We start from the raw sequence: 15,060 nt of genomic DNA, 5'->3' as shown, positions 1-15,060 counted from the left end.
AAATTGGAAAATCTGGAAGAAATGGGTAGATTTCTTTAATTACTTGATTTGTCGAAGCTAAACCCACATTGGATCCAAGTTCTAGAGGCCAGGGAAGATTAACTTGTCAGGAAATGCCATAGGGTTAGAAAGTGTCTATAGAACAGGTTTAGCCTATGGGTCAAACCAAAGATGAATCTTATTTTATACAGGCTCCATGGTGAGAAGATCAGTGTTGTCATGTAGGAGTCTATTCATTTTCTCCACTGATTACAGAATTAACAGGTAGGAAAAGTTGGAAAGTCAATCAAGTTTTTAAAAAGTTAATGTAAAGTGAAGGTGAAAAAGCAGAGAGAGCTGGGTGTGGTGGCACAGTCCTTTAACCCCAGCACTCTGGAGGCAGAGGTAGGAGGATCGCAGTGAGTTCGAAGCCACCGTGAGACTACACAGTGAATTCCAGGTCAGCCTGAGCTAGAGCGAGACCCTACCTTGGGAAAAAGAAAAGCAGCGAGAACAGACTCCATGTGGAAGTTGGGGATCTGGAGCCTGAATCCACTGAAACCTGGCTGTTAGTGAGCAGAACCGACCCAATGCCCTTGCCTGGTGGGTCAGTTTAAAGATGAGAGTGTTGATTGATCCAAGGTGCATCCTATACTGTGCATGTCCCAGCCATGTCCTGGCAAGCCTTCCAGTGGAAACCTCACCCATGCCCCTCTGTAGCCGGGGAGAAGAACCTGGAAGTGAGCTCCCCCCTCGCCATTTTGGTTGCCATCTTGGAACACACCAGTGAAAGGCTGTAGCCATCTAGCTAGAGGCTCCTCCTTCATGCTGCCTCCAAGTATCTGGATTCCAGTGAAGAACTGCCAAGCAGAGGAAACCATCTGAAGGGTTTATATCCTTCCCTGAAAACTAGAGGGAACTCAGGAGTTAATAACTCTCCCTAAAACTGGCAGGCAATAAAGAAGTCACAGAGATGCAGCCTTGACAGGCTACTCCCGATTGTTAAACTTCCCTTAACTCAGAAAACCTTGAGGGAACAGAAACCATCCGGTGGGTTTTTCTCCCTAGACAATTTGGCTAAAAATGCTTATTCTGAGCAAGCACACAAATAACTGCAGTTCCTTATCTACTTCCTTGGACCTGCAGCTGGTCCAGTCTGTTTTCCTTAGGATCTTCCTTCTAAGCTTGCGACCCAGCCTGGCCCACTGCTTCAGCCTTCATCCCTTGGGAAGGTTGTTGCCCTTTGCTGTTTCTCTCAATAATGGCCTGTCTGTGGAGATCAAGTCCAGTGTTCTCTTTTGCTTTGCTCTTACACTTTTCTTATGCCATCTAGTTTCTGTGGCATCTCATGTGGGCTGCAACGGAAGAGGACATTACATAGACATAGTGTTGCAGTCCGGTTCGCATTGCTGGTAGAAATCACCCAACCAAGAGCAGCTTCTGGGAAAAAGAGATTTATTTTGGCTTACAGGCTCAAGGGGAAGCTCCATGATGGCAGGGGAAAACGATGGCATGAGCAGAGGGTGGACATCACCCCTTGGCCAACATAAGGTGGACTACAGCAACAGGAGGGTTTGCCAAACACTGGTATGGGGAAACTGGCTATAAAGCCCATAAGCCCGCCCCCAACAATACACTCCCTCCAGGAGGCATTAATTCCCAAATATCCATCAGCTGGGAACCTAGCATTCACAACACCTAAGTTTATGGGGGACACCTGAATCAAACCACCACACATAGGAAGACATCCTTATTCCTCCCTCCATAAATGAGCTGGTCTTCAGCCAGATGACCTATGCTGTCTGAAGAAAGACTGGGTGGACGGAGAGGGCTAGGAAAGGAGATGTGATGTATCATAGACTCTGCAAACCCAACAGACCCAAAGAGCCATTGTCTGTGGAACGAGGGGAAAGTGAGCCAGTTCAGTGGAGAATTTGGTTCAGACTTGGACATGTTTTTGCCAAGTCCTCTGTCCTGGTCACGGAACCCTAGCAAGCTTCTTCAGAGCACGACGTAAGTGGTTTCTGAGGGACCAGTAACTGACCTGCTTGTTTGCCTCCTGCTTGTGTGAAACAGTGATTTAAACAGTAATTAACTACTATTCTAAAATAACTATGCACAGCTAACCAGTCAAAAGGTAATATAAAGCCAATCTGGTGGGCTGGAAAGGCAACTTAGTGGGCAAGGTGCTCCCTGACAAAGCCAAAAGGACACAGGTTCAATTCCCCAGTACCTGCATAAAACCAGATACACAAAGTGGCACATGCATTTGGAATTCATTTGTGGTGGCTAGAGGCCCTGGAATGCCCTACACACACACACTCTCTCTCTCTCTCTCTCTCTCTCTCTCTCTCTCCCCCTCTCTCTCTCTAAATAAATAAATAAAATATTAAAAAATCACCAATCTGGTGCTGCTGTAATCCTATCACTTGGGAGGTGGAAGCAAGAGGATCAGAATTAAGGCCAGCCTGGGACATAAAACCCTGTCTCAAAACAAACACAAACAAACAAACAAACAAACAAAAAACCCAGCCAGGCATGGTGGCCCACACCTTTAGTCCCAGCACTTGGGAGGCAGAGGTAGGATGATCTATGTGAGTTAGAGGCCAGAGTGAGATTACGTAGTGACTTCCAGGTTAGCCTGTGCTAGGGTGAACAATGGGACCCTATCTCAAAACAAGCAAACAAACATGTGACCTTTGTACCACAATTGGGATTGGACCAATGGAGGTGACATGAAAATGAAGATGGAGAAACTGACCTCAACAATGATGGATTGTTATTTATTAGAACAATGAAGAACAAGTTCCTGGTGGGATCTAAACTTTTGCCCCCGGGTAGAGCAGAACTGGGGGTTTAAAAGGAATGGGTGTTGGAAAAGGAATGAGCAGGAGTGTGGGATGAAGTTTAAAAAACTGTTTTACGCTGTTCCATTGGTTGAGTTTGTATATTTTTTGGTTAGTCCAGAGATGGAAAGAACAAAAGGAGTGAAGGATGGGAAAGATAAGATGGGAACAGGCTGATTTTTTTTATTTTTCTGCTGACTGGTTTACGAAGTGGACCGGGCCTGATAATGAAGCAACAAATAACAAGCCCCAAATACAGCTTATTTAAAAATGGCAAATCCATCTTATTTAACATCTAATTTATCCTGTTATGGAAGGTACAATTAGCACTTCCGGTTCAGGCATATATACCAGGTTTAGTAGGTGGGTACTGACCTGGTGTAATCCCAGTTACCTTTTGGGATGATTTTGGTCTCAGCTGCACTCTTATATCTCCTTTTTAACTTACTGGTCTCTGCTACTGAGTTTTTTCCTTCTCACGCAGAAGCCCAATCATCTGTAGCTAGGATTCACATATGAGGGAGAACATGTGGCACTTGGCTTTCTGGGCCTGGGTTACCTCACTTAGTATAATCCTTTCCAGACCCATCCATTTTTCTGCAAATTTCATAACTTCATTTTTCTTTACCGCTGAGTAGAACTCCATTGTATAAATGTGCCACATCTTCATTATCCACTCATCAGTTGAGGACATCTAGGCTGGTTCCATTTCCCAGCTATTATAAATTGAGCAGCAATAAACATGGTTGAGCATGTACTTCTAAGGAAATGAGATGAGTCCTTAGGATATATGCCTAGGAGTGCTATAGCTGGGTCATATGGTAGATCAATCTTTAGCTGTTTTAGGAACCTCCACACTGATTTCCATACTGGCTGGACCAGATTGCATTCCCACCAGCAGTGCAGAAGGGTTCCTCTTTTTCCACATCCCCGCCAACATTTATGATCATTTGTTTTCATGATGGTAGCCAATCTGATAGGAGTGAGATGGAATCTCAATGTAGTTTCCCTGCAAAAAATAAATAAAGTATTATATAAACCATGATGGCTAATGAATATGGGATTAAGAGCAAAGAAAGGATTAAAGAGGATTCTAAAGGTATTACATGTAATCAGAAGTTAAAGTGTCTTTCTGCTCCTGTTCTGATGTAAGCCTTTTCTTCTTTCTGCCCTCAAAGATGTTATCAGAGGGCTGGAGAGATGGCCTAACAGTTAAGACACTTGCCTGCAAAGCCTATAGATTCAGGTTTGATTCCCCCAGTACACATGTAAGCCAGATGCCCAAGGTGGTACATGAATTTGGGGTTGATTTGCAGTGGATAGAGGCCCTGGCATGCCCATTCCACTCTCCCTTAAACAAATAAATAAAATATTTAAATTAAGAACGCATGCTATTAGAGTGCAAAGATAAAAATAAAAGCAACAAAATTAAATTGTAAGCGGGGAATTTGGTCGATGAACATGCTATATGTCTCCTTGTGAAAGTAGGAGTCACTTAATCTAAATACTTCCTGTGTTTCCAAAAATGTTATGATGAGGAGAATATCATGATGGTTTGTTTATGAATTAAGAGCTGCTATAACCAATAACCATGCAATATGTAGATTTTCACATTCCTGACTCAGGTGTCTTAGCTTAGAAAACATCATCAAGAGTCCTACCACATCATTGTACCTGACTGTTTTAGAATTCAAATCATTTTATGATGACCCTTCTAATGAGTCCTATCTCTTTCATTTTCCCTTTTTATTTGTTCACTTCACTGCTCTAATTCTATTATCCATGTTTAAATTTTTTTTGTTTTTATTTTTGTTTATTTATTTGAGAGCAACAGATAGAGAAAGAGGCAGATAGAGAGAGAATGGGTGTGCCAGGGCCTCCAGACACTGCAAACGAACTCCAGACACATGTGCCCCTTGTGCATCTGGCTAACATGGATCCTGGGGAATTGCGCCTCAAACCCGGGTCCTTAGGCTTCACAGGCAAACACTTAACCACTAAGCCATCTCTCCAGCCCTATTATCCATTTTTTTTATTCTACTTTTTTGTGCCTTGAATTCCCAGGGATCCTCCTATCTCTACATCCAGGGCACTGAGATTAAAGGTGTACTGTTTCTTTCTTTCTTTTTTTTCATTATTCGAGGTAGGGTCTCACTCTAGCCCAGGCTGACCTGGAATTCACTATGGAGTCTCAGGGTGGCCTTGAACTAATAGCAATCTTCCTACCTCTGCCTCCCTAGTGCTGGGATTGAAGGCATGTGCCACCACATCTGGCTAGGTGTACTGTTTTAAAATGTTAATTTTGAATATGAAAACTGTAAATCTCCCTGTGAAATTCTTGAGATATCAACATATGTATAAATGTAAGGTGGATATTCACTCAGATGCCCCTTCTCTCCTTCCCTGGCTAGGGAGGAAATACCATTTCTCTCGGTGGGATCTTTTTCCTCAACATATCATATTCATCCACTAATTTTGTCTTAACTGCCATCTGCCTGTTTTACTGCTGAGTGAAATTTTCTTTTCTCTTTTCATTTTTTAATATATATTAAATATATATTACATATATATTTAAAATATTATTGACAAGTTCTATACTTACAGACAACAAACCATGGTATTTCCCTCCCCTCCCCTGCTTTCCCCTTCATAACTCGGCTCTCCATCATATCCCCTCCCGTTCTCCATTAGCCTCTCTTTTAATTTGATGTCATCATCTATTTCTCCTATTATGAGTGTCTTGTATTGCTAGGCATTGTAAGATCATGGATATCAAAGGCTGATTTCTGTACATACAGTTGTAGGTAAGGAGTTCTACCCTTTCTTTGGCTCTTACATTCTTTCTGCCACCTCTTCTGCAATGGACCCTGAGCCTTGGAGGGTGTGATAGAGATGTTTCAGTGTTGGACACTCCTCTGTCCCTTCTTCTCAGCACTATGTTGCCTTTTGGGTCATCTCAGTGGTCATCACCATCCGAAATGAGAAGCTTCTCTAAACAGAAGGGAGAGTAGTATTAATATATGAGTTTGACCTTTAAGTGTAGTGCTTTCAGAGCAATTTGGTGAGAATGGTCATGAGCCTTAGGGGTATAAAGCCTGTTCTTGCCTGGATAAATGCATATATTATTCTCATCTCATTTTACTAAGTTTTGGCTGGGCCTGTGCTTACCATTTTTCTCTCAATGAACTTCAGTGTCTTGGAGAGTATTTTTTTTTTCTTCCAAGGAGGTTTTACTTCAACTTCAACAGTTGATTTTTCCCATGTATAATCACAACTCCTGTTGGGAAACGTTGTTATTCACTTTTAATGAGTCCAGTAACTTACATCATTGACACATGTTCTTGGAGATCATTTCAATTCCCCATGCAGGATCTGTCACTGCAGCTACAATGAAACGACAAACACTTCCAACAAGGAGATGAGATCATAAAGCCCAGACCTATATCTCAGGGTTGGATAGTCCCACCCCACACCTTTTCACATGCTGCCTTAACGCCCACCATCCAGGAAACATACTCGCATTGGGTAAGTCATTTTTATTTTCTCAGGTAACAATCACATTCTTAGAATTTATGCCTGAAATTTCAAGAATCATTTCTTGTAAACCAGCCTTCTGGTCTAGGGAGATGGCCCAGTGGTTAAAGACACTTGCTTGCAAAGTCTGCTGGCCAGGGTTTGATTCTCCAGTGTGTGTGTAAAGCCAGATGCACAAAGTGCCACAAGAATTTGTAGTTCAGCTGGGCGTGGTGGTGCACGTCTTTAATCCCAGCACCTGAGAGGCAGAGGTAGGAGGATTACTATGAGTTCGAGGCCACTCTGAGACTACATAGTGAATTCTAGGTCAGCCTGGGCTACAGCAAGACCCTCCCTCAAAAAAAATAATTGGAGTTCATTTGCACTGACAGGAGGCCCTGGCATGCCAATTATCTCTGTATCTGTCTCTCTCACCTCCCAAACAACTAAGTAAAAATAGTTCATAAACTGTAGTGGTATACACCTTTAATCCCAGCATTAGGGAGGCAGAGGTAGGAGGATTTCTGTGAGTTTGAGGCCACCCTGAGACTTTGTAGTGAATTCCAAGTCAGCCTGGGCTAGAGTGAGACCCTACCTCCAAATAACACCCCAGAAACAAACAAAAACAACCCCCTCCAATAGTTAATAACAAAATCAGATTTCTGAGTTTGGAAATTAAAAAAAAACTTGAAGATGGGAAACAATGATAGAGAGCTAGATGAGCAATCTTGCTAGACCTAGATAGCTCTCCTTTACCAGTGAATTATGTTTCAACTGAAAATAAACTAGGGTTTCTGGAGCATCTTGTATATCTTTTTAGTTTTTAGAGGCAGGGTCTTGCTCTAGCTCAGACTGACCCAAAATTCAGTCTGTAGTCTCAGGGTGGCCTTGAATTGAACTCACAGTGATCCTCCTACCTCTGCCTCCCCAGTGCTGGGATTATAGGCATGTGCCACAATGCCTGGCTACTTTTTTTTTTTTTTTTGCTACTTTTAAATATATATTGTTTTTTTTTTTGAAGTACAGTCTTGCTTTAAGCCCAGACTGACCTGAAATTCACTATGTAGTTTCAGCATGGCCTTGAACTCACAGCAATCCTCCTACCTCAGCCTTCTGAGTGCTGGGATTAAAGGCGTGCTCCACCACACCTGGCCCTTTAAAATATTTTTATTTATTTATTATTTGCAAGCAGAAAGAGAATGAGAGAGAGAGAGAGAAGACAAAGAGGGAATAGGTGACTGGAGATATGGCTTAGCAGTTAAGGTGCTTGTGTTCAAAGGCAAAGGACCCAGGTTTGATTCCCAAGGACCCATGTAATCCAGATGTACAAGGAGACACATACATTGAGAATTTATTTGTAGGGGCTGGGGGCCCTAGTGTGCTCATTCTCTCTCTTTCTCTTCCTCTTTTTCTCTCTCAAATAAATAAAAAATAAAATTAAAACAAAAGCAAGAAAGGGGGAATAGGTGCTCCAGGGCCTCTTGCCATTACAAATGAAATCCAGAGACACGTACCACGTTGCTTCTGGCTTTATGCGGGTTCTGGGGAATCTAACCCGTGTCATCAGGCTTTTTAGGAGTGCCCTTTAACCAGTGAGTCATCTCTCAAGCTCCTCCTAAAATTCCTATTTGACAGCAAGTCTTTGGATTCTATCCTGTGTTTTGCAATCAGTGTTTACTTTTAAGAGCATTTCCTTCTTTTGGTAAAAATGGCATTTCTTTTAAAACTTCTTTTAAAAAGTTTTAGATATTTAACTTATTTATTTATTGGAGGGGGCGCGCGAGAGAGAGAGAGACAGAGAGAGAAAGAGAGAGAGAGGTGCAGATAGAAAGAATGAATGTTCCAGGGCTCCAGCCACTGCAAATAAACTCTGGACACATGTGCCACCTGTGCATGTGGCTTATATGGGTACTAGGAAATCAAACCTGAGTTCTTAGGATTTGCAGGCAAGCACCTTTCACTGCTGAAAAAAATACTTTTCTTTCCAAGGAAATAGATAAATAATTTTAGGTTTTGAAATTTGATATTTTATCCACAGAGAAACAGATTAGGGAAATTAGAAAGTTTTAAAATATTAAAATTGTCCAATCATATCCTCTTAGCAAAACCATCTAATCTGAGCACATTATTTTCAGCCTCATTCCTATTTTATAGATATCTGTGGTGTAGCAACCCCTCTGTGGTTATCACTTATTGGAAAGCATAATTGTTTACTAAGCCTCTTTCCAGTACCAGAAACAGTGATAAATTCTGTGGTTTTATTGCAGTTAATACAATGACTTCATGTAAGTATAGAATCATAATCTTTGTGTTACAGATAGCAGAATAAGTTAGGTGGCAGCCCAGTAAGTGGTAGAAACAACATTTAAACTGACATCTAACTAAGTAATTAGATATTCAAATTTAAATACAATTGTATAGGCTTGTGCCACCATGTATTTATAAATTAAAAATTATAAGCATTTTATAAATTAAATTTTATTTATTTATTTTTTTTTTTTTTGAGGTAGGGTTTCACTCTTGCCCAGACTGGCCTAGCCTGGAATTCACTGTGTAGTCTCAGGGTGGCCTCAAACTCATGGCAATCCTCCTGCCTCTGCTTCCCTGGTGCTGGGGTTAAAGATGTGCACCACCATGCCCATCTATAAATTAAATTTTAAAGGAAAAAATATTTCACTGGGTCAAATTTCTTAAAATGAAGTTATTGAATTGCAGAATTTTTAAAAATTTATTTTTATCAGATAAGGACATACTTGTTATGTAAATAACACATGTTGGCACCATTCTTTCCCTCATCCCTGCCCCCTTTCTGAAGAGGCCTTCCTCGTTGGGGATGCAGGTCAACCCCATGAGGATGTGGGCAATACATTATGGGGGCAGCAGTCAGTTATGAGGAAGAGGCAATGTCACTGTGCATAATGTCCCAACTTGTGGCTCTAACAATCTTTCTTCCCCCTCTTCAGCAAATTCCCTGAGCCATGCTGGGAGCATTTTGAGTCTACTTCAGTGATGGGCTCTTAGGAGCCTCTTTTTTTTTTTTAATTTTTAAATTTTTATTAACATTTTCCATGCATATAAAAAAATATCCCATGGTAATTCCCTCCCTCCCCCCTGACACTTTCCCCTTTGAAATTCCATTCTCCATCATATTACCTCCCCATCTCAATCATTGTACTTACAACTTAGGAGCCTCTTGATCTCTGCTTTGGTAGGTGCTAAGTGTCCTCAGTATCTTTCTCCTTCACCCTTGTACTGATATCAGCTTAACTAAGAAAGAAGTACTCTTGCTTATTTCCCCAATTCCTCTGTAGTTCCAGCTGGGGCCCAGGTGAAGTACACTGGGGTATTTATCTCCTCAGGTCCTGCTCCCATCTCAAAAAGAGAAGCAGAATCTCCCATGGAGAATAAAGTCAGCACCAGTTAAATGGGATAACCAGTCTTAATTTAGAGATAATTTAAAGAGCATAGACCCTTTTATAGCCCAAGATTAGTGGGCGCTTGACATTGGAAAGCAAAATTGTTATCTGGATATGATTCTGACTTGTTTTCCAGTTGCAGATATTGTTTCCTTTCCACTGAGCAGATCTGTTAGCCAATCCAAGAGCAGTTGGTTACCCACCATGGCTGTGTGCCACTATTGCACTTGTGTGAGCATCACATCAGGTTGTTTGCTTCTGAGTAGCTTAGACTTTGAGTTGCTTGGACAGATGTTGACTCCTTCCCCTGGTAGCTCATGTAGTGCCTTCCAGCACAAGATGGGCTAACCATCTGGGGACTGGCTATCTTCTGGATTCCAACCAGGTCTCTCCATGGTCTGTACCAACAGAATACAGTGTCTTCAGCAGTAGGGTCTTACCATTAACCTCTGGTGAGTAATCAAGTGCTCTCACAGAAGTCTGTGTTGTTTGCTTTGGGAGACCTTGTAGATTGACGTTAACCAGATCCTTGGCTAGCACCAAGGAAAAAGAAAAAAGAAAGACAGTTAAAAAAAAAAAAAGAAATAGAAGAACTTTAAGGTTAGGCTTTATCTCACCCTCTCCAGGGCCCTTTGATTTATTCAGGTGCTCCCCTAAGGTCTTGTTCAGGGTTCAACTGTTAGTCTAACTCCCAGGATATAGGATTCTATGGTACCAGTTAAATTTAGGTTCATTTTTTGTGCCCTCCCTTCCTTTTTCCCCAAGCTCTACCCTTACTATTGTCTAAGCCTTGAGATGTCATTTAGGTATGTCAGCAATTTGGGATGATCCAGATTAGGAACCACAGATGAGTGAGACCATGTGCCAATTCTGTGATTGTGTCAGTTCACTTAGAATGATCTGTTCCAAGTTCAACCATTTTTTTTTCTACAAATTTCATCGTGTCATTTTTTTTCTTACTGCTGAGTAGAATTCCATTGTGTAGATATACCAAATCTTGGTTATCCAATCAACCAATGAGAGGCACCTGGGCTAATGCAAGTTCTTAGCTATTATGAATTGAGCAGCTATAAACATGGTTGAGCAAATATCTCTGAACTACGTTGTGGAGCTGTTAAGGTAAATGCCCCATAAGGGAATAACAGTGTATGTTGATAACTCTATATTCATCCTTTTTCAGGAGTTTCCATATTGATTTCCATAGTGCTTGCACCAGCTTATATTCTCACCAACAGTGAATGAATGTTCCTATTTCTACACATCCTCTTTAACATTTGTTTTCATTTGATTATTTATTTATTTATTTATTATTATTTTTTTAATTTATTTATTTGAAAGCAACAGACACAGAGAGAAAGACAGATAGAGGGAGAGAGAGAGAATGGGCGCGCCAGGGCTTCCAGCCTCTGCAAACGAACTCCAGACGCGTGCGCCCCCTTGTGCATCTGGCTAACGTGGGACCTGGGGAACCGAGCCTTGAACCGGGGTCCATAGGCTTCATAGGCAAGCGCTTAACCGCTATGCCATCTCTCCAGCCCAATCATTTGATTTTTTAATGTTTGCTGTCCTTACTGGGGTAAGGTAGAATCTCATAATTGTTTTAATTTACATTTCCATAATTGTTAGGGAGGTTGAATATTTTCTTAAGTGTGTGCTAGCCATTTGTAATTCTTCCTCTGAGAACTCTCTATTCAGTTCTCTGCCCCACTTTTTTTTTGGGGGGGGGTTGAGGTAGGGTCTTGCTCTAGTCCAGACTGACCTGGAATTCACTATGTAGTCTCAGGGTGGCCTCAAACTCACCCACCTCTATCTCCACCCACCTCTGTCTCCCAAGTGCTGGGACTAAAGACATGCACCACATGCCCAACTTCTGTCCCACTTTTGGCGTGATATGTTTGATCTTTTATTGTTTAATTTTTTGAGTTCTTTGTAGTTTCTAGGTATTAGGCTTCTGTCAGTGGAATAGCTGGCAAGAATTTTCTCCCATTCAGTGGGTAATCTATTGGCTCTGCTTATGATATGTTTGTCTATGCAAAAGCTTTTTAGTTTCATAAGATCCCATTGGTTGAGTGCTTGTTTATTTTCCTGGGATACTAGGGTTTTGTTCAGGAAATCTTTTCCCGGTTCTATATTGTGGAGCATGCCTCCTGTTTTTTCTTCCAGTAGCTGAAGAGTTTCAGGCCTTATTGTTGTTGTTAATGCATTTGGGCTTGATTTTTGTGTATGGAGAAATGAGTGGGCTTAATTTCATTTTTCTACATATGGTCATCCAATTTGTTCAACACCATTTGCTGAAGATACTGTATTTCCTCTGCTCTACATTATTTGCACCTTTGTCAAGAGTCAAGTAGCTGTAGTTACTTGACCTAAGATCTAGGTCTTCAATTCTGTTCCAATGGTCTGTGTTTCTGTTTTTTATTTTTTATTTTTCTAGTACCATGCTGTTTTTGTTACTATGGATTTGTAACATAGCTTTAGATCAGGTATGGTGATACCTCCAGAGATGGATTTTTTTTTTTTTTTTGCTGAGGATATGTTTGTATATCTGAGGCCTGATCCCACTCCATATGAATTTCAAGATCATATTTTCAATCTCTGTGAAGAATGATGCTGGTATTTTTATTGGTATTGTGTTAAATCTGTATATTGATTTTGGTAGAATTGCAATTTTTACAATATTATTTCTTCCTATCCAGGAGCATGGCAGGTCGTCCCATCTTCTCAAGTCCTCCTCTGTTTCCTTCTTGAGTTTACTTATGTTTTCATCATATAGGTCTTTAACTTCCTTGGTCAGTGTTATTCTAAGGTATTAAATTTTTGTTGTTGCTATTTAAAGTGGGACAGCCTCCCTGATTTGTTTCTCTGTATATTTGTCCTTGTTTTAGAGAAGCTACTGCTTTTTTTTTTGCATTGATTTTATATCCTGCTTCTTTACTGAAGGAATTAATCACCTTTAGAAGTTTTGAGATGGATACTTTTGGGTTTGTACAGGATCATGTCATCTGCAAATAAGGCTAACTTGACTTCTTCCTTTCCAATTTGAATCCCTTTTATTTCTTTCTCCTGCCTTATTGCTTAGGCTCGTACTTCTAGTTCTATGTTGAAGAGCAGTGGTGAGTGGGCACCCTGTCTTGTTCTTGATCTTAGTGGGAACTCCTTCAGTTTTTCCCCATTAAGTATTTTAAAAAAATTTTTTTTATTAATTAGTTTTTTACTCAGAGAATACAGTCAGTTTGGTATCATCATTAGACTCATCCATGACTTCCCGCTCCCCTTGTCCCCTCCTTGTTGAGGTATATGGGTCGTGCATTCTGGAGTTAACCCCCTGTTATGGATAGGATAAATTTATCTGCATATCATGATCCAACATGTGGCTCTGACATTCTTTCTGGCCCCTCTTCTGCAAAATTTCCCTGAGCCATGGTGTGCTTCAGTGATGAGGTGTTGGGGGCCTCTGTGTCTCTGGTTCTCTGATTTGGTAGGAGTTGATTTTTCTCTGTGTTGATCTCCTTCACCCTTGTGCTGGTACCTGGTTCACCAAGAAAACAGCACCCTTGCTTGTTTCACCAATTGTTCTTAGTTTCAGCCGGGGCCCTTTTGAGGTATGATGGGGTGGCTCTCTCCTTAGGATCTACATCTATCTGAAAAAGAGAAGCAGATTCTCCAACGGAGAGTAAGTTAGCACTAGACAAATGAGATAACCCTTGATTTTTTTTATAGAGAATTTAATAGGTGTAGGCCCTCTTGTAGCCCATGATTGATAGTAGCTTGATAATGGAGAGCGGGCTTATGTTTGGATATGGTTCTGACTTGTTTCCCAGCTCCAGCTATGGGTCCCTTACCACTGAGGGGATCAGTTAGCTGAATCGAGAGCAGTTGGTTCCCCACCATGGCTGTGTGCTTTAGGTACTTTTTATATAGCCTTTATTGTGTTGAGATATAAACACTCCATACCTATTTTTTCTAGCATTTTGATTATGACGTGGTATTATATTTTGTCAAATGCCTTCTCTGCATCAGTTGAGATGAGCATGTGGTTTTTATGGTTAAATTTATTTATGTGGTATTTTATGTTGACTGATCTCTGTTGAACCATTCCTGCATCTGTGGGGTGAACTCTACTTGGTCAAGGTGGCTAATGCTTTTGATGTGTTGTAGAATTAGGTTTGCAAGAATTTTGTTCAGGATCTTTGCATCTAAGCTCATCAGGGATATAGGCCTATGTTTTTTTTTTTTTGTTGCATTGATGTCTGGTTTTTGTATTAGGGTGATGCTAGCTTTATAAAAGGAGTTGGGGATGATTCCTTGGTCTCAGGTTATGTAAAAGAGTTTGAGAAAAATTGGTTTCAGTTCTTCAAGGAAGGTTTGATAGAATTCAGCTGAGAAGCCATCTGGCCCAGGACCGACCTACCTTCCTTCCTTCCTTCCTTCCTTCCTTCCTTCCTTCCTTCCTTCCTTCCTTCCTTCCTTCCTTCCTTCCTTTCCAACATTATTTATTTATTTATTTAACAGAGAAAGAGGGGGAGACAGAGAGAGAATGGGCACTCCAGGGCATCCAGCCACTGCAAATGAACTCCAGATGCATGTATCCCCTTGCGCATCTGGCTAATGTGGGTCCTGGGTCATAGAACCTGGTCCTTCGACTTTGCAATCAAACACTTTAACCACTAAGCCATCTCTTCTGCCCCCAGGACTTTTCTTTCTGAGGAGGTTTTTGATTTACATTTCAATATCCCTAGATGTAATAGGTCTGTTTAAGAGATCAATATGCTCTGGGTTTAGTTTGGGTAGGTGGTATGTAGGAATTCATCCACTTCTTCCAGATTATTCAATTTTGTGGAGTAGAGGTTTTAGAAGTATGTCGTGATAATTCTTCCAATTTCATTGATGTCTGTTGTGATCTCTCCTTTTTCATTTCTGATTTTGTTAGTTTGAAACTTCTCTTTCTTTTGTTGATCAAATTGGCCAGGGATTTGTCAATTTTGTTTAATTTTTCTTTTCTTTTTATTTATTTATTTTGGTTTTATGACATAAGGTCTCACTCTAGCTCAGGCTGGCCTCAAACTCTTGGTGATCCTCCTACTTCTGCCTCCCAAGAGCTGTGATTAAAGGTATGTGCCACCATTCCTTGCTATTTTTCTTTTTGTTTAAGAGAGAGAAAGAGGCAGACAGAGAACGGGTATACCAGGGCCTTTAGGTCCTGCAAAGGAACTCCAGACACATGCACCACCTTGTGCTCTTGGATCATATGAATTCTGGGGAATTGACCCTGGGTACTTTGGCTTTGTAGGGAAGCACCTTAACTG

Source organism: Jaculus jaculus, chromosome 14 (genome assembly GCF_020740685.1).
Source record: "Jaculus jaculus isolate mJacJac1 chromosome 14, mJacJac1.mat.Y.cur, whole genome shotgun sequence".
Classification (NCBI taxonomy): Eukaryota; Metazoa; Chordata; class Mammalia; order Rodentia; family Dipodidae; genus Jaculus; species Jaculus jaculus.
The sequence above is the reverse complement of the archived record's forward strand: the minus strand, read 5'-3'. Positions refer to the sequence as shown.